This window comes from Macaca thibetana, chromosome 8, assembly GCF_024542745.1.
Source record: "Macaca thibetana thibetana isolate TM-01 chromosome 8, ASM2454274v1, whole genome shotgun sequence".
In the NCBI taxonomy this organism is placed as follows: domain Eukaryota; kingdom Metazoa; phylum Chordata; class Mammalia; order Primates; family Cercopithecidae; genus Macaca; species Macaca thibetana.
The window spans coordinates 34,575,797-34,603,773 of record NC_065585.1 but is presented as its reverse complement, the minus strand read 5'-3'; the positions used below and the strand labels follow the sequence as shown (position 1 = coordinate 34,603,773).

The following is a 27,977-nucleotide window of genomic DNA, read 5'->3' as shown; positions in this document are numbered from 1 at the left end:
CAATTAACAATTAGCCATTTAATAACTGTTTTAGGAATAATCATGATATGCTTCGTTGTTATTTATATTTATATTTATGACCTTGTTCCTTTAGAACAATGTGGAGAAAAGTAGTTAACAATTATAATTATATTAATTATAACATAAATTATTATTTATTTAACAGTTAATATGTGTGTGTTAATGCATTGAGTGATTTTAATTATTGTAATAACAAGCAACATATTTTATGTTAATGATGGAATCAAAACAGAGAAATTCACATATTCTGAGTAATGAATTGCTGTTAGTGGAAACAGTTTGTGTGAATATTAAAGTCATAATCTCTCACTCTGATTAGAAAAGTCAGGAAATTTAGGTTTGAGGACAGAAATACTCATCAGATATTTGTTTAACAAAAAAACTATTAAATTTTCTCAAATATCTTGCAATTTAAGAGATAGAGTGAATACCCTAAAACAATGGATGAAAACCTGAAAATGAGTTAGTACAAACAGAAAATATATTGGGACCTCTATTAATTTTTAATGTATTTTAATATCATATGTGAAATAAACAAAGAAAATTCTGATTAATCTCACATCTTTCTGTATTCTTTAAAATAGACATTTAATTATGACTGTGCATATTCATTTTATCAACCTGCAATTAGAAGAAAGACCTGTCTTCATATCCCCATAATTAATTTAATTAAATATAATTAAAATAACAAATGGGTAATGTAACTGAAAATTAGCAAGTAATTAGACATTAACAAAACCTAGACATTAACAAAATCTAGAGAGATGAAACCTGGTGACAATTATATAAACTTTACTTGGTATAACAAAAGATCTATTTTAAAACATATGTTATAATATATAAATGTATACATGTTATATAATATATATTTATATTTATTACACAGAATTGTATAATATCTTTATACTATATATTCATATTTAATGTTTAACATTCATTGCTTGACAGAAATTATGTTAAACCTGGGGATTAATTTGGGAAGTTTGGCATCGTTACTATGTTCCATCTTCCAACCCAAATATATAGCACGTGTGTCCCTCTTTATATTTAGATTTTATTTCACTACTTCTAACACTATTTTGTAGACTTTAGCAAAAAAGTCCAATTTGTTTTCTTAGATTTACCTTTTGTTAGTATTAGAAATACCTAAGCATGTTTTCTGAGTAATTATAAATGATAAATTTTTTAAAAATTATTGTGTGAATACATTCATTGCTAGTATATAGACACAAAATCAGTATCTCTATGTCGATCTTGTTACATAGTGACCTTGTTATTGGGACTCATTATTTCTAGGAGGTTGTTTTGTTTAGTTAAGATTTCTTGGGATTTTCTTTGTAGCCACTTGCGTTATATGTATATAGAGGCAGTCTTATTTATTCCTTTCTGCTCTGTATATCTTTATTTCTTTTGCTTAGCTTATTGCACAACCTAGAATTCCCAGAACAAAGTTGAGTAAGAGCTGTGAGGGCATGTGTTCTTTGTCTTATTTCTGATCATAAGGGAGAAAATATCATGCTAGTAGTTTTTATTTTATTTTTTAAGAATGTTCTTTTTCAAGTTGAGAAAGTTTACCTCTATTTCTATTTTCCTAAGAGTTTTTATCATGCATGAATGTTGAGTAACTGTCCCGAGTTCTTCCTCGCCCCACAGGTTGATATGATGTTACTTTTTCAAACATTACTGTTAATATGGTAAATCACACTGAATGATTTTTGAATATTAAACCAGGCTGTGTCCACGGAATAAACATTACATGGTCATGATATATCACCCCTTTTGTATATAGCTGCACTTTATTTACTAATATTTTGTTTCTTTCTTTCTTTTTTTTTTTTTTTTAAGACGGAGTCTCACTGTGTCTCCCAGACTGGAGTGCAGTGGCGCGATCTCCGCTCACTGCAAGCTCCGCCTCCCGGGTTCACGCCATTCTCCTGCCTCAGCCTCCCGAGTAGCTGGGACTACAGGCGCCGCCACCACGCCCGGCTAAATTTTTGTATTTTTAGTAGAGACGGAGTTTCACCGCATTAGCCAGGATGGTCTCGATCTCCTGACCTCGTGATCCACCAGCCTCGGCGTCCCAAAGTGCTGGGATTACAGGTGTGAGCCACCACGCCCAGCCTATATTTACTAATATTTTGTTAAGGATTATTATATTTATATTCATAATGAGTATTGGTCTGCAATTTTCTTTGATTATACTGTATTTATCTGGTTTTAGTATCAGTGTAAACCAGTTTCCTAAAATAAATTGGACAGTGTTTTCTCTATTTTCACATTCTGGAAGGATTGTGTAGAGCTGATGTTAATTCTTTAAATCATTGGTAGTATTCTCTAGTTAAATAACTGAGGTATAGTGGTTTCCTTCTGAGGAGTTAAGTTATCTCAACTGCCTTAGTAGTTATACTGCTATTTAAATTATTTATTTCTTGTTGAATAATTTGTAGTAATTTTTTTTTCAAGAAATTGCTTCATTTTATCTTAGTTGTCAAATCTATGTGTACAGATGTCTCTGTAGCAGTCCCTTGTTATCCTTTTGAAGACTGGTTTTATTCCTGATACTGGTGTATTGGTATTTTGTATTTCTCCACCTCCCTTTCTCTCTCTGCCAGTTTTGCTTTTCTTACTGATTGTATCTATTTTTTCTATATCAAATCTCTGTTTTTATCTTTAATCTTCATATTTTTGTGCTTAATTATTTGGGTTACTTTGTTCTTTTTTAAAAGTCTTGATGTCAGAGCTTAGATGATTGACTTTAGACTTTTTTTCTTTTCTAACATAAACATTTAGTGTTATGAATTGTCCTAGTGCTTTAGCTTACCCTAGCGACTTTGATATGTTGCATTTTCATTTTCCTTCTGCACAATGTGGTCTTTATTTCTCTTGAGACTTTCTCTTTGAACCATGGAGTATACAGAAGAGCAGTATTTAGTTGCTAAATGTTTGAAGATTTTCTTTTTATCTTTCTGTTACTGATTTCTACTGTAGTTTCTACTGTAGTCAGATAGCATAATCTGCATACTTTTAATTTTTAAAATATTTGTTGAATTTGTTTCCTGTTCAGGATATGGTCTATCTTAGTGTATATTCCATAGGAACTTAAAAGTGAGTACTCTATTCTTGTTGGGTGGAGTGTTCTATAAATATCAGTAAGATCCTGTTGGTTGATGGTGTTGTTGGGCACTTCTATTTCCTTGCTTTTCTCACTTGTTGTATGAGTTTGTGAGTGAGATAACTCATTTATTATAAGTTGATTTGTCTTTTTCTCCTTTTAGCTCTATCATGAGTTTTCTTCAAATAATTTGCTGTTCCGTTGCTTGTTTCATATATATGTGGAATTGATGTGCCTTTTTGCTGTGTTAACCATTTTTAAATTATTATATAAAATCTCTTTCTGGTAACATTCTTTGCTCTGAAGTCTACTTTACTTTATATTAGTAGCCATCCCTGCTTTCTTTTGAAATGATTACATAATATGCTTTTCCCATCTTTTTGTTTTCAATCTACCCATATCATATTTGAAGTAAGTTTCTTGAAGACTACGTATCATTGGTCAATATTTTTCAATTGACTATGCCAACCTCTATCTTGAATTGTCTTGGCTATTCAGAAAATTTACAATTAATTTAATTATTGATATGTTACAATTTAGTACTGACATTCTTCTGTTTGTCCACTTTGTTTTTAATTTCTTTGGTTTGGATTGTTTGCCTTGTGGTGGGTAACTTGAATGATGTTTGAGGATTTCATTTTGATTTATGTGTAGTGTGTTTCAGTGTATTCTTTTCACCAGGACATCCGTAATCCTCCTCTCAGCTTGTCTAAAATTTAATTAGGTTTCTTTCTGACTGTGGACCCTTGGCATCCCTTTTCTTACAGAGCATTAACTTAGAAAACTTGCAATTGTATTTTTTTCTGCATATTTCAAATGCAAATCATCTCCCAGCTCCGTGACAGTTTTGCCATCCAGGAGTATCTTTTTCAAGGACCTGGAAGTCATCCTTTTGAAATGTAATAATCAAGTTAGATAGCATACCTATCATCTTCCAGTCTATGGGAAGTTAGGAGCTTAAATTCCGTAAGTGCCAATTAGCAAACTCAGGTGGCCTAATCACATTGGCCAATTTCCCCTTAATATCCTCCAGAACTTTTCCACTACCTCGCCTCAGTGCATAAAGACTCCCCTGCCTTTTGTATCAACAGAGATAAGTTTGATCTCTCTCCTATTGTGATAGTCTCCCTACTTTATTGCCATAGTTTTGAATAAAGCCTTGTTTGTCATTTTTAACAAGTGTCTAGTACAGTTTTTCTTTGGAACTTTCTATAGCTTTTATAGTGGTTGCTATAGGTATGAGAGATAGATAGATAGATAGATAGATAGATAGATAGATAGATAGATAGACAGACAGACAAAACAACACGGTCTACTGATGTTGTTACTTTACCAGTTCAAAGGAAGTATAAAAACCCTAATCTCTTTGTGTCAGTTTACACTCCTTATTTATATATATATTTTTAAATATTGTCTCTAGGTTATATTTTAATCACATCATTAAATATTATTTTTGTTTCAATAATTAAACAAATTTAGATAACTCAAAAAGAGAAAGGAAGTCTATTGTATTTACCTATAAATTTATTTACCATATTTTTTTTTCCTTTCTCATATTCTAAGTTTGCTTATTTTATTATCTTTCTGTCTAGAAAATTTTTAGCCATTTTTAGCATAGATTTGCTGTGGAAAATTTCTCTTGGTTTAACTTTTTCTGAGAATGTCTTGATTGTCTCTTCATGTTAAGGGATATTTTTGTCTGACATAGGATTCTTGGTTGGCACTCGAAAAATGTTTTGCTGCTTCCTCTGTCCTTCATGGGTTTTAATGAGAAATCCACTGTCACTTGAACTATATTCCCCTTAAGGTGTCATTTCTCCTCATTGTTTCCCAGGGTGATTTTCTTTGTATTTAGTTTTCAGAAGTTTGACTATGCTGTGTCTTGGTGTAGAATTTTTTGGGTTTATCCTGGTTGTTGTTTGCTCTGTTTCCTGACTCTGTAGTTTTAAATGTTTTGCCAAACTAGGAAACTGTAATAGTTTATTCTTGCATTGCTATAATGACATCTGAGGCTGGGTAATTTATAAAGGAAAGACACTTAATTGGCTCAAAGTTCTGCAGGTTGTACAGTAAGCATGGCACCGGCCTCTGCTCAACTTCTGCATAGACCTCAGGAAACTTACAATCATGGTGGATGGTAAAGGAGAAGCAGGCACATTACGTGGCCAGAGTAGGAGCAAGAGAGAGCAAGGGAAGTTGCTGCACACTTTTTTAATAAGCAGATTTCACAATAACTCACTCACTATCACAAGAACAGCACCAATGGGATGGTGCTAAACCATCCATGAAAAACTGCTTCCATGATCCAATCACCTTTCACCAGGCCTCACCTCCAACATTAGGGATTACAATTTGACATGAGATTTGAGCCGTGACACAGAGTCAAACCATATCAGAAACTTTTCATCCACTAGTCTTTTGAATAATTTGTTTAGCTGTATCCTCTTGATAGTCTTCTGGTATAAGAATGCCACAAATATGAAAACTTTTGCTATAGTTCTATGGTCCCTGAGGCTCCGTTCATTTTTTTTTTTAAACTGTATTTTCTCTCTTTTGCTTGGATTATGTGATTTCTATTGTTCTATTTTCAAATTCACCTATTTATTTATTTGTTTTTCTCTATTTCTTCCATTCTAGTATTGGGTCTACACACTCAGGTTTTACTTACTTATTTTTTTTATCAGTTATTGTATTTTGTTGAAACTATTTCTTTCCTGAGATTATTTTTTCACTCATTTCAAACATTTTTGTAATTGGTTATCATGGCATTTTTATGATGGCTGCCTTAAAATATCTTGGTCAGATAATGCTGACATCATTATTATCCTGGTGTTGGCCACTATTGACTGTCTTCTTTCATTCAGTTTGAGAATTTTTTTCTTGCATTGCTCTAAACAGTTTGAGATCTTTATGATTCTTTTTAGGACAAGTGATTGCTTCTTGATAAGGTTTGGCTCTGTGTTCCAACCAACATCTCATCTTGAATTGTAATCCCCACGTATTGACGGAGGGACCTGGTGGGAGGTGATTGAATCATGGGGGAAGTTCCCTCATGCTGTCCTAATGATACTGAGGGAGTTCCCACAACATCTGATGGTTTTAAAAGTGGCAGATTCCCATGCATGCACTCCCTCCTGCAGCAATGTAAGACATGCCTTGCTTCACCTTTGCCTTTTGTCATAATTGTAAGTTTCCTGAGACCTCTGCAACCATGTGGAACTGTGAGTCAATGAAACCTCTTTTGTTTATAAATTACTCAGTTTCAAGTAGTTTCTTTATAGCAGTATGAAAAGAGACTAATACACTTATTAAAACTTTAACGTTTCAGGTATGAGGTAATGAGGCTCTGGACTTTATTTAAAATTTCTGTTTTCACTGTTTCTCTCTAATACCGTTCTTACAAATAAAAGGCACTGGCTGCCGCATTACCATGAGGAGGTTTGAAAGTCCATAGTTCCCACTCAGCCTATGTTGACACCCAACAGGGAGTGCTTGTTATCACGACTTCGTGTAGGTGGGAGTTCTAGTTCCCCATCAGGCCTTCAATGATAGATACACTGTCTCTGGCCAGGAGGTGTAGGAGTATATCATTAATAAATCCCAAGGATACTTGGGGGAATGTAGCCTCATAACTGCTGTAAAATTGAGGTAAAATTTATGACTCTTTGACTGGTCTTTCTGACACTCTCAGTGGGGTGAAGAAAGGGTCACCTCCTTAATGACAGGTTGGTTTGAAAACCCAAGCTCTTCATGCAATCCCACTGACACCACAAGGGTGGCCTTGTTATTTCCTGGCCGGGATGGAAAAGCTGGCTTCCTACTAGGCTTTCTCTCCTACCATCCCAGTGCAAGAACTGAGAAGGTTCATTACAGCGTGAGGATGCTAGAAATCTAAGCTCCCACTGGGAATTTGCTATTATGTTGGGGGAGGGGGGGTGAGAACAACATTTTTGTTTGTTTGTTTGCTTGTTTTTATTTTTCTGTATTTTTTGCTAGAGTAAAGCTGTTTTGTCAAAGTCTTCTGTCTTAATAGGCCACCCTTTTCTTGAACCTTTGGCTATAAACTAAAGCTTTTAGGGGAGCCTTGGCTGCATGTATTGGTATTTTTCGGTGTTAGCTTCTTCAGCTCCAAGTCTGGAAAATACAAGGAAAAACAAACAAACAAACAAACAACAACAACAAAAACAAACAAGAATTAAAAACCATGCCATTCTTTGGTCTTAATATCCCTAGCCATTCTCCCTTTTCCTACCTTTTAGAGTCTCATTATGTTCGTTTTATATATGATATCCAGGGTTTTTATTTGTATTTAATGTAAAAAAGAGGACAAGTGTGTTTACTTCATTTTATCAGAAGCAGAAGTCCCAGTTTTCTCATTTATTTATTTATTATGATCTGTTCTTTATACTGCAAATTTCTCTCATTGTATGAGGTTCATGATTCTATGGGGATGGAACATGTACAGTGTTATACAATGAATAGGCAAGGAGCTAGTGTTTATAATACATGATCCCTAAATGACAGAAATTTCTTTCCTGTTTTCTTTTGTGGTACTAAGCCTCACCTGGAGGGAGATTTCTACACCTAGAAGAAGCAGTTAAGGAAAGAGGGCAAAGTCTCATAATACATACATTGCCATTGAAGTCCCAATATTATATTGGGGATTTGGTCAGGTTTCTGCTATAATAAAGTGCATAGCAAATCACACCTCAGCAACAACATTTTCTTTTCTTGTTCCTTGATCAGTAGACGGGATAAAATTGGCTCCAGGCCAAGCCTGGTGAGGTTCTGCCGTACATGTCTCATCATAGGACTTGCAGCAAGAGATGTTCTTCTCATAGAGATGGTGGAAGCGCACAAAGAGACCAAGCAAACTGCCCAAGCACATTTAAAGTTTCTATTTGTGTCACATGGTATAACATTCTACCATCAAATGCAACATGAACAAGACAGGGAAATATACTCAGTAACTGCTGTCAGAGACACGCCAATGTTAAATTGCAAAGATACTGAATATGTAATTCTATATCAGTGAGAGAATAAAAATTGAGAAAAAGTAGACACTGTAACACAATTAGTATTATGTTTAGAAGTGAGAAAGCAATTCTGACTGAAAAATACTCACTATTAATATCTGTTCCACCAAAACAAAAGTAAATTATAACATTAGAACAGTTACTGAACATGAAACCACTTGGAAATTCTAAAGAATCATTCAAATGCAAAATGTGTGCCTTAAAATTAAAAAAAAAAAAAAAAACCTAAATGGATGGATAAAAGCATTGATCGTTACATCTACCAGTATATTTTAATTTGAATAGGGATCTCTAGAAGTAACCAAGGGTAAAAAATATTTGCAAGAAAGCATGATGTATGATGCTAAATTGCTAAAGCCAACACCATTAATTTGTAATAAAATAAAATGGAAATTTGTCAGTTACTTAGTCTGGCTAATTACACTTATCAAACTTATATTAACTTCCTAATTCCTAAAGCTTTACTTCACTTACTATTGTGAAAACCCACATGTAGCACATTCTATTTTAAAAGGCAGAGCTAATTCACACTATGTCAAATAACTCTTTAAAGAAACAGCTGAAGGTTATATTGACATGCAGAAAATGAACTGGAAAATTGGGATAATTATTTAGATAAGTCAAGTGAAAAATAATATTAACCCTTGCCCCAATTACTTGAAATTCTAGACAATTAAAATGAATCCTAAAACAGCAGAACAAGTGTTTCAAACCTCTCAGCCAATTTCTAATAAGTCTATGCCAGAGTATATCATGATTTAGAAAGAAAAATATATTCATAGTTTGTGACGCTATAGATCATGTATGCTAAACATGTTTTTCACTTGACTTTCCTACTTCATTGCTAATGAATTGAGACTATTTTCCCGGTCAAAAGTTCCATGATTTTAACTGTTTACAAATCTTTGAGTCTTAGAATATGCATATTTGAAGAAGTGACAGGGATAGCTTTGCTGTTATTAGATGAGGTTTAGAGACTGCCTTATTTTTGTACTTTTGGACTTTGATAGTACATATTACACAAATAACTCGTTCTCAGCCTGAATTAATGAAGCATACCAACACCTTTTAGACAACCCTGTCAAACTAGAATGTAGCTAGGAAATATTGCTGACCCAGTATGGTAAAACTAATACAATTAATAAGTTCTACAAATGGAAACTAAAAGACCACTTCCAAGTCTTGTTTATTTAACAATAACAGCTAATTATATTGCATAATTAATATAATTCTAATATTGCACTGGTTGCTTTACAGGTATTATATCTTTACATCCTTGTAAAAATCTGATTAGCTAAATTCAACTACAGTCAGTATCCAGATAAAAAGAAGAAGGTTTAGAGATATTGACACTTTTGCATGATCCATTCCGTACATAAAGGGAAGAACACAGATAGTGTTCATCTAGAACCTTAAATTCAATTCCATATTTTATGTGGTTTCTCATGTGTATAATAGATGTTTGGAAGGAGCTAGATGACTCCACTAAAATTATGTATTTTTTTTTTAAATTTCATATCTAGAATATTTAGAACATTTAGAATGTGTCCTGAAACAAGAAATTGTGTGCTGGTGGTAGCTTACTTGGACAGTGATCCCAGGAAGAATAATGGAAGTGAGACAGAAGAAGAATGTCTGGGGGGCGGGAAATGTTATTTTATTAAACTCTCTCGTGCTATGGATAACTGGGACACAAATTCCACTGGGTATCATCCCAGGATCCTTGTAGAATGTTCCTCAGATGTGAGTCACCAATGAATGGGAAGTCTAAGTCCTTTATCAAACACCCTTTTCCCTGGTTGAGGTTTACCTCTGTGGGCATTTACTACTCTGAACTAAGTTGACACTATCTGTATTCTAAGTGGCATTTTATATCTCTGGAGAAATCCCTGAGGTAAAAAACAAAGAGCTACTAGGGCACAAAGCTTGAGATATGATGCTGGTAATATGCATGTCAGTGACAGCATTGGCTGGACTGGAAACAGATGGACTGAGGGTACCATATGCATCTGCCATTGCCATACTCCCCAGACTCCCAGTGGTGCCTCTGAACTCACAGAATCACTTTCAGATATTTTACGTTTTCAAGGGAATCACAGTGACATCTGTTCGATATGACAAAAGCTACTTTCATGCATGTGTATTTTTTTTTCAAATAGCTACTAAGTTGTCGGGATATAAGCACTTATATCTACTGAGGTATTTATTCACTACTTAATAAATGGAGCTGTTAGGGTTCCCCCCCCCACAGTGGGTACAGTAGTGACATGAAAAATATTACTCAAATACTAGGGGCACAATGGGTCAAGAATATTTTCAGGACTTCTGAAATAGTATATTTTTACCTGTTGTACACCACACTGCAAAGCAGGATGGACCCCCCGTTAAAAAATTTGTTTGGTAGTTGAGATTGATGACGTCACACAAACACAAAGGGGGCATAAAACGTCTTATTATTCACATAACAAGGTTTTCTAGGGAGACCAGGGAAGCTCCAGTTAGGTCCAAAAATGGCTTGTGAGAGCAAGAAAAGGATACTGGCTTGAGGTTTTTATGGTAGTTTGGAAACGGAAGCATGAGTATTTCCACACATGGCTTGAATTTCCCATTGGTACCAAAGAAGGGTGTACCTGGCTTTATTATCAGCCTGCCCAGATGTAGGACAGAAGGGGAAGATAAATAAGGCTTAAAAGTTGTTATTAGTCATTTTTTTTGAGTCAGGCTCTTTGTTACATTACTTAAGTAAGTTGTTTTTATAATCTAATAAGACTCTAGGATTTAATCTTAATATAGAATAAATTAATGTCATGTATAACACCTATATACATTTCACTTGGGCATCCAATATCTATTCATTAAGTTAGGCATCGAGCTGAAGGCTATCTAATCCTGATATGGTCTCTCATAAAACTTGTAATCTAAATGAGGAGTTCTGTAAATTTAAGCTGGAAACTGTGGTAAGTTTTATGAAGGCTACAATGAGGATGATATGTTACTGAGCAAGTATGTCAGGTAGCAGGATATCTACTTTACAAATATGTGGTTTTCTAATGCCTCACTGAAAAAGTTAGTTCTATACTGATTCCTGAAGGAGGGGAAGTAGTGAATCATATAAAAGACTAGGGGAAAATTATTCCAGGTAGACTGAATATTATGGAGAGACAGAAGACAGAGGTTTTCTTTCTTTCTCTTTCTTTCTCTTTCTTTCTTTTTCTTTCTTTCTTTCTTTTTTTCTTTCTTTCTTTCTTTCTTTCTTTTCTTTCTTTCTCTCTCTCTTTCTTTCTTTCTTTCTTTCTTTCTTTCTTTCTTTCTTTCTTTCTTTCTTTCTTTCTTTCTTTCTTTCTTTCTTTCTTTCTTTCTTTCTTTCTTTCTTTTCTTTCTCCTTCCTTCCTTCCTTCCTTTTTTTTCTTTTTTTTTTCGAGACAGAGTCTTGCACTGCCACCCAGCCTGGAGTATAGTGGCATTATCTGTACTCACTGCAACCTCAGGCTCAAGCAATTCTCCCCGCTTCAGCCTCCTGAGTAGCTGGGTCTACAGGTGCCCACCGTGATGCTGGCTAATTTATGTATTTTTTAGCAGAGACGGAGTTTTGCCATGTTGAACGGACTGTTCTTGAACTCCTGACCTCAGGTGATCTGCCTGCCTCAGCCTCCCAAAGTGCTGGGATTACAGGCATGAGCCACTGCGCCCGGCCAGAAGGCAGAGTTTGGACTGAGCTCAATGTGTTCTAGAAACTGAAGGAAGTTTGGTATGATTAAAATTAGTTACTGACAGGTAGGAACAGCACACTGTGACGTAGGAAGAGTGGGTGAGGGGTTTGGCATTCATTGTAAGTGCTGCGGGAGCCACTGAATGCTTTTTAAGCTGGGGGCAGTCTGATGTGTTTTTAAACACAGGGCTCTAGAGCTCCCAAGCTGGCAGTACTGAAAATAAAATCATATTGAAAGAAAAAAATGTGATTCTGAGAGTGCAGAGGAAAACTGATTAAAATATAATGCATGTTTCAAAATGAAATATCAACACTGATGAGATTTCTAAAGACTATCCTTTATTTTTATACTCATGAATCATCTAACGTGTACTTTGGAAGAGATTTGGATGGATTGGTAAGGAAAGAGAAGATAATTATTTTCCCAAATAGATAAGCTGATTTAACCTCAAAGATGAATAAGTGTGCTTTATATGTTCTTTTTTAAACCCTATTTATCTATCTGTATAGAGGAAGCTTGAGTGCAAAATAACTATGGATAATATAACTGGACTTTAACCGTCCACGTCTGAAGACATTGACATTAATTATTTAAAAGGCCTATCAAAAAGTAAGAGATAATTTTCAGTGAATTTAAACTATTATTTAATTATTTAAAATGCTACAACAAGTTAAAAACTTAAAAGATTTAGAAAATACTGTGTTATAAATTTTTAAATGTTTTTATTTTGAGTTTTGGGGAGAATGAAAGAAAATACCATGCAATTAAATTATATCTAAAAATGTTTGATATGAACCAGCCATTATGGTATGAAAGCATAATTGATGAAAGACCTAACTTCATTAGACACATAGATAAGACATTGACCATCCCTCTTTTAACATTAAATGGAATATGAAAATTTATAAAATGCCAAATTTGAAAAATAGAATTATATAAACTCTTTATTTCAGAAAACTTGGATAATTTACAGACACAATTTTTTGAGAAAGGGAATTGATTTGAAACCTTCCGAGCATTTTTACCTCATAATAATTTTGTAGATGTGGTATATACATTCAAAACATTTACCAGACTCAAATGTTTAAGGATTGGGTGACATCCATTGTATACTTAGCATAATGCTCTTTAAATTTCCTGACATAAAAACAGAAAAATGTATTTTTTAGATCGTCAGCATTCAGCATACAGTATGCTTAGGAAAAAAAAAAGTATGCCTGACAAAACTTTTTTGGTACTTAGAATTTGCAACAATATTTTACTTGTAATACAGATTTACACTTTGACATGTGATTAAAAAAAAAAACCATAAGAGATATTGAAGTATAGATTTTAATTTCATCTTTCAAATGAAAGTATTAAGACAGATTGGTCTGAGATCTCAAAATAAATTATTGGAAGAGATCCCTTGTTTTGAACTTATTTTTGTGGTCACCAGTTAATATGATGAATATGTTAGTTTTTCAACTGCAAAGATTTCTTTATGTCAAATACTTGTTCATTTTTTAAAGAATTTTTCTCTTTAATTTCAACAATCAAGTATAAAACAATAGAAGGGAAATCAGAACTTCAAGGTGCTGTTATGGTGAAAGTACTTTGGAAAGTTTGGCAAGCATATGGGTGAGTACTAACAGACTTAGTAGAACTAGAAAATGTCAAATCCTGAAGTGGATATGAAGGATGATCAAAAAATAGCCTGAACTCTAAAGCAGAATCTTCCACAGACTAAGAAAATACCTGTACCTGGAATGAGAGAATGGAGATAACTAAATAAGAATTGAAACTTGTTGGCCGGGCGCGGTGGCTCAAGCCTGTAATCCCAGCACTTTGGGAGGCCGAGACGGGCGGATCACAAGGTCAGGAGATCGAGACCATCCTGGCTAACACGGTGAAACCCCGTCTCTACTAAAAAATACAAAAACCTAGCCGGGCGAGGTGGCGGGCGCCTGTAGTCCCAGCTACTCAGGAGGCTGAGGCAGGAGAATGGCGTGAACCCGGGAGGCGGAGCTTGCAGTGAGCTGAGATCCGGCCACTGCACTCCAGGCTGGGCGACAAAGCAAGACTCTGTCTCAACAAAAAAAAAAAAAAAAAAGAAACTTGTTTAAGAAGTTTGATTCTAAGATTTCCTTCCAAACCCATTTCACCGGTTGATTGCTCTTCCCCCAAACAGCTGAAGGTTTACTCATTGGAGAGGGAAAAGCAGAGAATCTATCCACTGGGTGACCACAGCCAGAGTTGAGAACATAAATACAGTATCTAAAACAAGGGAATTTAGTAATTGTGAAAATACCACATGGTGAATGCTGACAGTCCCTAGCATTTTATGCTGAATGCTAGGGATTCTTCAGCATTCTAGAACCAATCTAGCATTTTTAGAACCATAGTCCTTAGTATGTGGCTCTAAGAACCCTGGAAGCTAGTCCTTTGCTTCCAAGGCAACATATTAAGAGCATCTTTACTGAGAAATCTGAGTAGTCCACAAAGAAAAAACAAAAATTATCAACATCAGTAATTTTTCAAAAAAAAAAAGGTCCAATAAATCATCTTCAGCAATGCTCAAATTCAAAATGAACCACTAACTCATTCAGACTTAGATCAGGTTCTTTTAAAGACTTTTATGAGATGTCACAGTCAGAAAATTAATAGGGAACAATTACCCTTAGCAGACATTCAATAAGAAAATGAAGAAGATAGAATTGGACAAAAGGAGAAGTTGATCTCCAATGCACTCGTGTGACTGAGCCTTCAGCAAATAAACAGAAGCTGTGTAGCTTAGATGGCCTTTCAGAGTTGCCTCCAACAAGGATGTAACACTGTCTTGTACCCCTACACATCAGTTAGTACTGCTAATAAGGATAACTAATACCTGAGTGTTTTTGAACATTTGTGACCAGATGATTTATCATGATATGACAGCAAATCACATGCAACAGGTTAATTGGAGAGTTTGGCAAACCTATCCTGAGAGGAAAATTTGCCTTCATTGCACCTCCGTCCACAAATGGAATACTCTTTTCCAAACATGTGGAAGGCTACGCATATAGAAGGTATTGGTCTGACTTTATGATGACTGTGGCTTAATTCAATTGATACTCATGATGCTGGAAATAACAAAGAGGGGGCATGGGCTTTCTAATCTTAGTCATCATATATTTTGCATGTGACCACACAATATCCAAAAGATCAATACCATATAAACAAAAGGAAGAGAAATATAGAGACATGAAAAAATGGCACGTGGGAAACAAGGTACATCTGCTTAGATGGCTTTTCAGAAATGTTTTATTTTAAAAAGAGAAGAAATTGATGATGTTTGTGATAAGCAGTTATATAGTGCATAATCAAAATTTGGGGGGTGGGAGAGTCACTGCTACCAAAACCCCACCTTTTAAAGCAAAATAGTAACTTTACTCTCTCTTTTACTCATCTGGAGGGAAATAGGGCTGAAGTTACTCCCTCACATAAAGCCATGGAGTCTGGAAAAAAAAAAAAAAGGTTGAGAGGCTGCAATCTGCTAAGATGCCAGAGATCTTAGTCTTCTTTCAATGATTTGGGTGAATGGCCTGCAAGTGATATACAGAGGTACTTAACGATTGCGAGATGAAGGTGCTATTCAGTGTAAAGTAATCCTTGAGAAGAATGGGGATGGTGGTCGGAAAGGCTTGTATTTGAAAGCGTTAGGGTGGGATACTCTGTAGGTGAGACGAACAACGTAGAAGTGAACATAAGAATTGGAATGTGTACCTAGAGATTTTATTTGGTGATTGGGTTACTTATACATGAATGTGTAATTTGGATGAATATTATTTGTGAATGTGGCCTATGGGCATTGCAACTTTCATGTGGATATTTGTCCAAGTCCAACCATCACATAGTTTAATTGGTCACACTGACAGAGCCATTGGAATTGTCCTGGTCCTAGTAGTAAGCATTAAGCAGTTTCAAACTCCATCAGGTCTTTAAGTGTTTATTAATCTGATCAAAGAAATTGTGATAATATTCATTCCTAATAATGTCCTGCCTGGCCAGTAAATAAAGTAGATAATTCCTAGATATTAAAATTAGACTACATTAAGGAAGGATATTCTTCTGTTTGTTTCAGCTAGTCCGGAAGTGACGAAAACTATGCAGGATATACAAAATACCAAGGGGGCTGGTACAACATTATAAACCTTGCTAACCCAATCTTTTCCAATCCAGTTTCAGATTCCAGCCAGCTGCAATTTGCATCCTCACAAAATGTAGCCTAGTATATATTTACTGCACTGCCACAGGGAAATTAGAGTTTTGATGACATATTTTTATAATCTAATATGGTGCAGTCTAATAGAACTCTTTATTATTATGAAAATGCTCAATGTCTATACTCTCCAGTAGGATAGCCAATAACCACACCTGGCTATTGAATGTTTGAAATGTGGTTAGTGGTACTGAGTAACTAAATTTGTTTTGTTTAATTTTCATTAACTTAAATTTAAATAGCTGTATGTGGCAGGTGACTTCCATATTGAACAATGAAAATCTGGAGGTGTTCATAACCACCAAGAGCATGTTAGTGTGCTATATTTATAATAACATGTTAATTAACTCATTGAAGGAAGAAGCTCAGGAGATAAAGGACAATTGTGACATATACAACTAACATAGCCTGGTTGATAAATCCAGCAGACACTGAAGTCCTAGCCCGATTTTGGAATTTTTGAGAATTATATATAGTGGCATAAATAGAAAAAGTAATCAAACCATTAAAAAATTACCTATGACAAACACTTTCAATAAATATGTACAGATAATAGCAGAGATATTTGGATTTTGGCAAAAATTATATTCTTTACTAAAAATTACTTTACACCCTATGTACAATGTCAGAAAAATCTGATTTTCAAGAAACTCTAAGCAGAAACTATTTATTTTTTTTAAAAAAAGAGAGTAGTACCAGAATTAACTCACTTGGATCTTATGATTCCACAATTCAGATGAGATTTGTCATACATGAAGTAAGAAGATACGTAGACTAAAGCATTTTGCAGAAATTTAATAGATCTTCTTAAGGAGGGCTACCTGGTGTTCGACTTGTCTTCCTCGAGCAGCTGCTCATATGTTCCATATGAAAGAGAGGTGATAACTTCTAAACTGCCCCACCATTGGAGAGCATCAGATAACTCTCAAGACATATTGTCTTAGTATCAGAGAGATATTTGAAGAGGTGATTAAGCAAACTCATTCATAAAGTAGAAGTGGCATAGTCAAACAAATATTAAGGAGCCAATCTCATAGGTAGTCTACTGTATACATGAGCAAGTTATTTCTCTGCTTATTGGGCCAGTAATAGGTTTATTTGAAAATTCTCTGCCCCCATCACTCTGTGGCCTGCAACGCTTGCTATTGATTGCATAATTTCCCAAAGTAAGTTATTTATGCGTTTTGAGCTTGAGTTCTGTGATGTACAAAATAGCAAGAATAGAGCTTCCTTCCTGTTGTATTATTTAGTAAGGTACTATGTGGAAAAGTTTCAAGCCTCATATGGAGATGCTAGCAGAGAGTCAAGTAATGATTGCTCCTTTTTCTCTTTCTCTCATTTTAGTAAGTACACTGGTCTTAATGTCTGGGATCAAACACTATTCTGAGTCACTATACAAAGTGAAGAAACCATTGAAATACATTTTCACCCCTGTTTTATTCAATGAGGTTTTCATTTGAATGATTATTGCCCTTGTAAGATAAGTAGAACTGGCTAATTTAAATAGGAGCCCAGTGCAAATATTCAGCTTTGATGGAGATATAAAATATAACAACATTTTAATTAAGTATACTACACAATACAATGAGTGCCAAGAGTTATAAATAAGCACTTTACTAATTTACTTTATGCTCTATTCTTACTTTCTGAGAAATAAGTTTTAAAGAAAGAATACTACCTCTTTCAATACAAACTTTTGTTAAGTTGTTATCTTAGAGAAATGTAGAGAGCCAATTAAAATAATTGCCTCCTCCTCCTCCTCCTCCTCCTCCTCCTTCTTCTTCTTTTCTTCTTCGTCTTTTTTTAATGAGACAGGTTTTCACTCTGTCACTCAGGATGGAATGCAGTGGCATGATCTTGGCTCACTATAGCCTCCGCCTCCTGGGTTCAAGTCATTCTCCTACCTCAGCCTCCTGAGTAGCTGGAACTACAGGCATGCCACTACACCTGGCTAATTTTTATTTATTTATTTATTTATTTTATTTTTTGTAAAGATGGGATTGCAACATGTTGGTCAGGCTGATCTTGAACTCCTGACCTCAAGTGATCCACCTGCTTCAGCCTTCCAAAGTGCTGGGATTACAGGCATGAGCCACTGTGCCTGGCCTATACCTTTCTCTTTTTGGTTATCTTGACAGTTTGGAAGTGTGCTGGTCTGGTATTTTGCAGATTGCCCAATATAAACATGTTTTTCTCATAAAACTGAGGTTATGAGTTATTGGGAGGAAGACTATAGATGTACAGTGTCATCTTTATTATGTCATATTAAGTGTATACCATCAACATGATTTATGAGCGGTGACGTTGCCTTTGGTCACCTATCTTAGGTTGTGTCCATCCGGGTTCTCAATTGTAAAGTTATTATTTACACCCTTATCATTACTTTACACTTGGGAGGAAGTCACTATGCACAGGAATGAGCATAGCTCCCCCATTTAAGGGTGCAAAACCTACATACATCCTATGACATTATTCTGCTTAAGAAATGTGTCTCTTTCATGTATTAATGTGCTCATTCATTTGTTTATACCAGATTAAACTTACATATATTTATTTTTCATACTTGAGGTTATATTTCAGTATTACTGGCCGGGCGCAGTGGCTCACACCTGTAATCCTAGCACTTTGGGAGGCCGAGGCAGATGGATCACCTGAGGTCAGGAGTTCGAGACCAGCATAGCCAACATGGTGCAATCCGTCTCCTCCAAAAATACAAGAATTAGCTGGACGTCTTGCCAGGTGCCTGTAATCCCAGCTACTCAGGAGGCTGAGATGTGAGGATCGCTTGAACCCAGGAGGCAGAGGTTGCAGTGAGCCGAGATCATGCCACTGCACTCCAGCCTGGGCAACAAGAGCAAAACTCTGTCTCAAAAAAAATAAAAATAAAAATAAATAAATAAAATAATTCACTAATTAAATTATTTAATTAATTGATTGAATTCAATGCAATAATAAACTCAATTAAATTTGATGCAATGATTAATTAAATCAATTGAATTAAATGCAATAATTAATTCAGCAACAAAAATTTTGTTACTCAAATTTTCTACCTTTGGCCGTGGTGAGTTCTTTCAGCTGGTTTTCATGATGCTTTGAAATAACCTAAAAAATGTATTACAATTTTTTTGAATGCTTTTTTACTTTCTGATACTACAAGATGCTCATAGTTCAACTTTCCTATTTGCTCCCCTAGTCTTAGAACCAAGCATTTCTTTAAGGAACTCTTCTTCTTTTTATTGGAAAGTGGTATTAGAAATCAAGATAAGGGCATGCTCGTTGCTCATGGGTGTCATTTGTTTAAGGCCCTCCCAGCTGATACAGCAAAAACTATATGCGTTTATACTAATGCATTTATACACATATCCATAAATATTTCTATATGTTACCTGATTTACCTATATTAAGCTAAGCATAATTTCTTACTATCTCCAACTCTAATCCATTACTATAGAGATCGTTTTAGCTTCTTCCCTTTGCTTGTCTGTAAACTCCCTCTCCAGCAGTGAGAAACTTGGTGTCTGCCATTGCCATCCATTTACTTCATCATTCAATTACAGTGCACAGTAGAACAGTAGTAGAATTGTTAATCCATGCAACCATGGGAAATAACTTTATCAACTAAGTATAGTGTTTATCAGCAGTTTATTTTTTCTTTAGTCTTACAGGCTCTATTCACGTCCAAAGATGCTTAGATCAGCAATTTTTACCACCATCCCTGAAGGTTATTTGAAAAATATGTGATTCAGTTAGGTTATCTTGTAACAGTCTGCATTTCTTCTTGAAATGCCCCCTCTTCTTAAACAATTTATACTGTTTATTGACACATATTCACTCTTTGTGCTATAGAAGTCTATGAGTTTTGACAAATGCATAATACCTTCTATCCATCATTATGGTATCATATGGAATAATTTTACTGCTCTAAACATGCCCTATTTCTCACCTATTACACTCCTCCATCACCACCTTCCCCCACCTTGTCCCTGGTCACAGATGACCAATTGACTGTCTCTTTACTTTTGTGTTTTCCAGAATGTCATATAATTGCAATTATGCAATATGCAGCTTTCTCATACTGGCTTTTTTCACTTACCAATATGCATTTAAGTGCCCTTCATGTCTTTTCATGCCTTGAAAAAAGGTTTTTTGTTGCTGAATAATATTCCATTTTATGGTTGCCACACAGTTTATTTATTCAGTTAGTAAAGGACCACTTGGTTGGTTTCCGATTTTGTAAATTATGAATAAAAGCGCTATAAATATTTGTATGCAGATTGTTATATAAGCATATAGTTTCAAATTAACTGGATAGATAAATATCAGCACAATTACTGAATCATACGGTAAGACTATGTTTGGTTTTACAAAAGACTACAAGTGTTTTCCAAAATTACTGCAGCACTTTGCATTTTTACCAGCAATGAATAATAGTTCCTGTTGCTCCCCATCTTGCCTGCACTTGGCATTATTTATTTATTTTGATTTTAGCTATTCTATAGACTAGATGTGTAGTAATGTCTTATTTTTATTTTAATTTGCATTCCCTGTAATCAAATTATATTGAGGATCTTTTTATACAGTTCTTTGTCATGTGTATAATATCCTTGGTGCAATGTCTATTCAAGACCTATGTACAATTTTTATTCAGTTTGTTTTCTTATTGTTGAGTTTTAAAGGTTCTTTGTACATTTTTGGATTCAATTTTTATTTATCAGGTATGTGTTTTGCAAATACTTTTCTACTGTCAATGTCCTGGTTTTGGATTATCTTAATAATGTCCTTTGCAAACCAGAAGTTTTAATTTTAAGAAGTTAAATTCATCCATTTTTTTTTCATAGATCAAGCATTTTATGCTCTCTGCAATTAGAGCATATCAACAAATTCAACTTCATATAAATGTTCTCCTATGTTTTCTTCTAAAAGTTTTACAGTTTTGTTTTATATTTAGATCCATGATTCATTTATTTTTTGTGTGTGTGTGTGTGTGTGTGTATGAATTCTAAGTCGAGATTCATTTGTCTGCATATGAATGTTAATTTGTCCCAGGACCATTTGCTAAAAGATTGTCATTTCCCCATTGAATCATATTTGTCCCTTTGTCAAAAATGAGATGATTTGCATCAGTCTATTTCTTAGCTTTCTATTCTGATCCACTAATTCATGTGTCTTTTCTTTCTCTATACCATATTGATTTCTGTGTAGCTTTATAGGTCTTGAAGCTAGGTAATATCAGTTATTCAACTTTGTTCTTCAGTATTGTACTGGTTATTTTGGGTCTTTTGCATTCACCGATAAACTTTAGAAACCGATAAACTTTAGAATCAGTTTAAAGACATTCACAAAATATCATGCTTGGGTTTTGATTTTGATTGTGTTGTGATACAGTCAAAAAGAATTGACACACTGTCCAGGCATGGTGGCTCACGCCTGTAATCCCAGCACTTTGGGAGGCCGAGACGGACAGATCATGATGTCAGGAGATTGAGACCATCCTGGCCAACATGGTGAAACTCCATTTCTACTAAAAATACAAAAATTAGCTGGGCGTGGTGGTGCTCACCTGTAATCCCAGCTACTAGGGAGGCTGAGGCAGGAGAATCGCTTGAACCAGGGACTCGGAGGTTACAGTGAGCTGAGATCATGCCACAGCACTCCAGCCTGGGCGACAGAGCGAGACTCCATCTCAAAAAAAAAAAAAAAAAAAAAAAAAAATGACACACCAAAAATATTTGTCTTCCAATCCATGAATGCACTCTTTCTCCATGAGTTCAGCTCTTTTACTTTCTATCAGAGTTTTGTATTTTTCCCACATATAAATTCTATTCATAGTTAATTATGCTTATGCTTAAATACTACATATATTTGATACTATTATAAATGCTGTTTGGTTTTTAATTTCAAATTCAAATTGTTTATTGCTGGTATGTGGGAAAGCTATTGACTTTTATATAATAACCTTGTATCCTCAAACCTTGCTATAGCCATGTATTTGTTCCAGGTGTCTTTTCAATTTATTTTTTTTTTAAATAGATAACCAAAGTTTCATTTCTTCTTTTGTAAGATATATGCCTTTTATTTCCTTTACTGTCTGATCTTAGGGGAAAAGCATCCAGTTTCTCACCACATAATAGAATATTAGCTGTACATTTTTAAAAACAAGTTGAAGAAGTTCTTTGTTGTTAGTTTGCTCAATGTTTTAATCACAAATAGATGTGGGATATTTTTCTCAATGCTATTTTTTTTCATCTATTGATATGTTCATATGTTTTTAACCCATTAATATGATAGATAAATTTTTTAACTGATTTTTTAAATGTTGAAATGGCCTGGCATACCTGTAATAAATCTGATTCAGCTGTGATATTTAACTGATTTTAAGGATTGATTGATTTAATTTGTTAATATAGTGTTGAGAATATTTTTTATCTAAGCTCATAAGAGTTACACATCTGTAGCTTACCTTTCTTGTAAAGTTTTTATTGGTTTTAGTATTAGAGTAATTTTGGTATCAAAGAAGCAGTAGGAAGATTTCCTCTGCTTCGATTTTCTGGAAGTGATTGTAGAGAATTTTTATCACTTCTTCTTTGAATGTTTGGTATAATTAACCAGCAAAACCATCTTGGCTTGGCATTTTCCATTAATTATAGTTTATGTCTTTCAAACAATTTACCTATTTCATCAAAGTCAAATTTGTATGCATAGAGTTGTTTACTATATTCCTTTATTTCCTTGATGTGTAGATGGGATCAATAGTGATGAACCCTCTTTTATATACAATATCGATACTCTGTGTCTTCACTCTCTCCTCTTTCTCACTCTCTCTCTCTCTCTTTTTGTTGTTGTTGTTGTCGTTGTTGTTAACCTAGACAGAGTTTTGTCAGTTTCATTTGTATTTTTTTAAAAAAACAGCTTCTGGTTTTGTTGATTTTTCTCCACTTTTTCCCTAATTTTAATTTCATTGATTTCTACTGGAATTTTTATTTATTTTATTCTGCTTGCTTTCAGGTCATGTTGCTCTTCTCTCCATAAGTTTCTAAGGTAGAAGTTTAGATTACTTATTTTAGATCTTTCTTTTATTTGAATACAACTATTCAATGATATGTCCCACTAAGCACTGCTCTGGCTGCATCACATGGATTAGTGATAAGTTGCTTTTTCATTTTAGATAAAAATGCTTTTGAATTTCTCTTGACACTTCTTCTTTGACCTATGTGTTGATATTTAGTAGAATAGTTTTTTAATTTAATTTTTTATTTTTTTGAGAGAGTCCTGCTTTGTTGCCTAGGCTAGAGTGCAGTGGTGTGAACATGGCTCACTGGAGCCTCAACCTCCTGGGATCAAGCAATTCTCCTCCCTTAGCTGACCAGGTAGCTGGGACCACAGATATGCACCGCCATGTCTGGATAATTTTTTTATTTTTTTATAGAGACAGGACTCTATAAAAAAGTTTGCCCAGGCTTGTCTCGATTTCCTGGACTCAAGTAATCCTCCTGCCTCAGCCTCCCAAAGTTTTGGGATTATAGATGTGAGCCACCATACCTGGCTATAGTGTGTTTTTAAATCTACAATTAATTTTGATTTTTGAGCTAACTCCCTGTAATTAATTTCTAGTTTAATTACATCATGGTCTGAAAGCATATCATGTAGGATTACGTTTTTTAAAAAAGAGTTTTATTGATGTATACTGAAATCCATAAAACTGGGCATATTTATTGTATACAATTAGATGAATTTAGGGATTTGCATACACATGTGAAATGATCAGCAAAATCAAGATAATAAATATCTATCATCTCCTAAAATTTTATCTTGCCCCTTTGTGTGTGTGTTGAGAATATGTAACACGAGATCTACACTTTTAACAAAATTTTAGGTGTATAATAGTGAATTGTTAACTATGGGCACTATGTTGTACAGCAGATCTCTAGAACTCATTCATCTTGCACTCATCTGTACATCCATTGAACAATTATTTTAAGTTTATTAAGGTGTGGTTTATGGCCCAGAGTGTGGCTTTCTTGATAAATATTCCATGTGAGATTGAAAAAAATGTGTATTATGCTATTGTTGAATCAAGTATTTTATAAATGTCAATTAGATCAAATTGATGGTGCTGTTCAGGTCAACCACATCTTTACTGCTGTTCTGCCTCCTTGATTTGTCAATTGCTGAAAGAGGGATCCTGAAGTCTGCAAATATGATAATTAATTTGTCTATTTCTTCTTGAATTTCTATCAGTTTGTATCACATGCATTTTGACAGTCTGTTGTTACATGCGTACATGTTAAGGATTGTTATGTCTTCTTGGAGAACTGACCTCTTTATTATTATTATGTGATAACTCTCTGTACCCCTGAAAATTTTGTTTCATTTGAAGTCTGCTTTTTTGAATATTAAGATAGCTACTCTAGTTTTTATTTGATGAGTATTAGCATGTGTATTGGTTTTCTAGCATTTTCATAACAACTTGCCACAAATTAGGTGACTAATAAAAGAACAAATTTATTTTCTCACAGTTGTGAAGGCCAGAAGTCCAACTCAGAGTGTTGGCAGATCTGTGTTCTATTTGAAAGGTCTAAGGATGAACCCTTCTTTGTTTCTTCTAGTGTCTGCTGGCTCCAGGCATTGCTTTCTGTGGATACATAGCTTTAATCTCTGCGTCCATCTTTACCTGGCCTTCCCCTCTTCCTTGTGTGGTTCTCCTCTGTGTATCTCCTATAAAGAAACATTGGATTTAGTGTCTACTGACACAGCTCAGTAGATGAACCTTATCTAGAGAAACTTAACTAACAATTGCAAAGACCCTTTTTCTAAATAAAAGGAAATCACAGGTTTTAGGGATTAGGACATTAATATGTCTTTTGGGGGATTCATGTTCATTCAGTCCATCCCAGCATGGCATATATTTTTCCATCTCTACTTTGAACCTATCAGTGCCTTTAAAAAAATAAATAAAAACAGAAATAACACAAGCAAATGAAAAATATTCCATGATCATGGATAGGAAGAATCAATATCATGAAAATGGTCCTACTGCCCAAAGTAATTTATAGACTCAATGCTGTTCTTATCAAAATACCATTGAAATTCTTCACAGAACTAGGGATAAAAAAAACATTTTAAAATTCATATGGAACAACAACAACAAAAAGCCCGAATAGCCAAGGCGATTCTAAGCAAAAAAGAACAAAGCTGGAGGCATCATGTTACCTGACTTCAAACTACACTGGGCTGCAGTAACCAAAACAGCATGATACTGGTACAAGAACAGACACACAGACCAATGGAAGAGAATTCAGAACCCAGAAATAAGACCACACACCTACATCTATCTGATCTGCAAACCTAACAAAAACAAGCAATGGAGAAAGAATTCCCTATTTAATAAAGGATGTTGGGATAACTGGCTAGCCATATGCAGAAGATTGAAACTGGACCCCTTTCTTATACCATATGCAAAAATTAACTCAAGGTACATTTCAAAGACTTAAATGTAAAACCCAAAATTATAAAACTTTGGAAGACAATCTAGGCAATACCATTCAGGATATAGTCACCAGCAAAGATTTCATGATGACCATGCTAAAAGCAATAGCAACAAAAGCAAAAATTGACAAATGAGATCTAATTAAACTAAGGAGCTTCTACACAGCAAAATGAACTATCAAGAGTAACAGACAACTTATAGAATGGAAGAAATTTTTTGCAAATTATGCATCTGACAAATGGCTAATATCAAGTATCCATGAGGAACTTAAACAAATTTACAAGAAAAAAAAAAAACCCCATTAAAATGGGGACAAAGGACATAAACAGGCACTTCTCAAAAGAAGACATACACATGACCCACAATCATATGGAAAAAAAAAAAAAAACTCAATGTTACTAATCATTAGAGAAATGCAAATCAAAACCACAATCGGTGCCATGTCACACCAGTCAGAATGGCTATTATTAAAAAGTCAAGAAATAATAGATGCTGGTGAAGTTGTGGAGTAAAATGAAATGCTTATACATTGTTGGTGGGAGTGTAAATTAGTTCAACCATTGTGGAAGACAGTGTGATAATTATTCAAAGACCTAAAGACAAAAACACGATTCAACCCAGAAATCCCATTACTAGGTATATACCTGCCAAAATATAAATATTCCTATTACAAAGACATATGTACACATATGTTCACTGCAGCACTATTCACAATAGCAAAGACATGGAATCAACCTAAATGCCCATCAACAATAGACTGAATAAAGAAAATATGTTACATATATACCATGAAATACTATGTAGACATAAAGAATGAGAGAATGTCCTTTGCAGGGACAGGAATGGAGCTAGAGGTCATTATCCTTAGCAAACTAACATAGAAACAGAAAACTACCACATGTTTTCACTTATAAGTGGGAGCTAAATGATGAGAACTCATGGACACATAGAGAGGAACAACACACACTGGGGCCCATCAGAGGGTGGAAGGTGGAAGGAAGAAGAGGATCAGGAAAAATAACTCATGGGTACTAGGCTTAATACCTGGGTGATGAAATAATCTGTACAACCAACCCTCATTTACCTATGTAAAAACACATTTACCTATGTAACAAACCTGCACATGTACTCCTGAACTTAAAATAAAAGTTAAAAAAAATAAGAAAGAAAGAAAACAAAAACAATTTGTGAGTTTCTTGGAGGCAACTTATAGCTGGATCTTGTTATGGGTCTTTTTGAGGGGGCTTTTGTTGTTCTTGAAACCCACGCTGGTACTCTCTATCCTTTAACTAGTGTATTTAAACCATTCATATTTAAAATGTTTATTAATATAATTTGTTTAATACTTACTAGGTTAATAAATATTTTTCTATTCATTGTTTGTGCTCTTTTTTCATTTTTTTCTTCTTGCTTTGCCTTCTCTAGTTTTAACTGAATATTTTACATTATTTTATTTTATCTCCTCTCTTAGCATATTAGCTATACTTTCGTTATATGTTTGCCATAGATTTCACAATAGACATTTAGAACTAATCTAATCTCACTCTCAATCTAATCTCACTCTTGAATAACAACTATTTAATGGGTAGTGCAGTTGCCTTATAACAGAGTATTCCCATTTCTTCCATCCAGTCACTTATAACGTTAGTGCCATTTATTTCACTTATCTATATAGTGTAATCATTGAAGACATTATTATTATTACTGTAAGCAGTTATCTATTAAACCAGTTATGAATACATCAAATAAAATTCTTCATTTATTTATACTTTGATGATTTTCTTATCTTTATTTAGACTGAAGTTTGAAAATATCTCCCCTTTGTTCTCCATGAAAAACTTTTGTTCTCTTTTTTTTAACATTTCTTACAGTGTAAGTCTACTGGTTATGAATTTCCTCATTTTTTTGAGAAATTCTATTAATTCTCCTTCAATTTTGAAAGATACTATGATGGATATAAAATTCTAGTTTTCTTTTTTATTGTCTCCCAACATTTTGCATATTTTACTCTGCTCACCTCTTGCTTGCCGGTTTCAGAACAGAGTTAATGCAATTCTTAGTTTTGTCCCTCTACAGCCATTGTTTAAGTGCTCCTGTCAGTTCATTTCTCTGGTGCCCTCTGCTCTTGGTAAACAGATCTTGGCTATACTTCACTATATTTACCTTTTAAAAAATAGATTTCAGGGTAGTGTTTGCCCTGTAACCTCAATTCTTTGCTGGGTCTAAGAAAGCTCATTTGTTTTCAATTTGTTTAACTTATTTATTGTTGCAGGCTGAATGATAACTTTTAGCCTCTGTACACACAAGAGTGGAAACTGAAAAGTATATGTTGACTTTTAATATGATAATAACCTGAGAATTATACATGGTA

The 27,977-nt window shown here is 34.4% G+C and overlaps 1 long non-coding RNA gene across 1 annotated transcript in view; it reads right to left on the bottom strand.

The window, feature by feature from the left end:
* Positions 1–27,977, bottom strand: part of LOC126961647 (uncharacterized) — a 76,549-nt gene that overhangs the window by 4,335 nt on the left and 44,237 nt on the right. Inside the window, exon 2 of the long non-coding RNA XR_007728378.1 lies at positions 24,634–24,834. This is a non-coding gene — a long non-coding RNA (uncharacterized LOC126961647). The remainder of the gene's footprint in view (positions 1–24,633; positions 24,835–27,977) is intronic.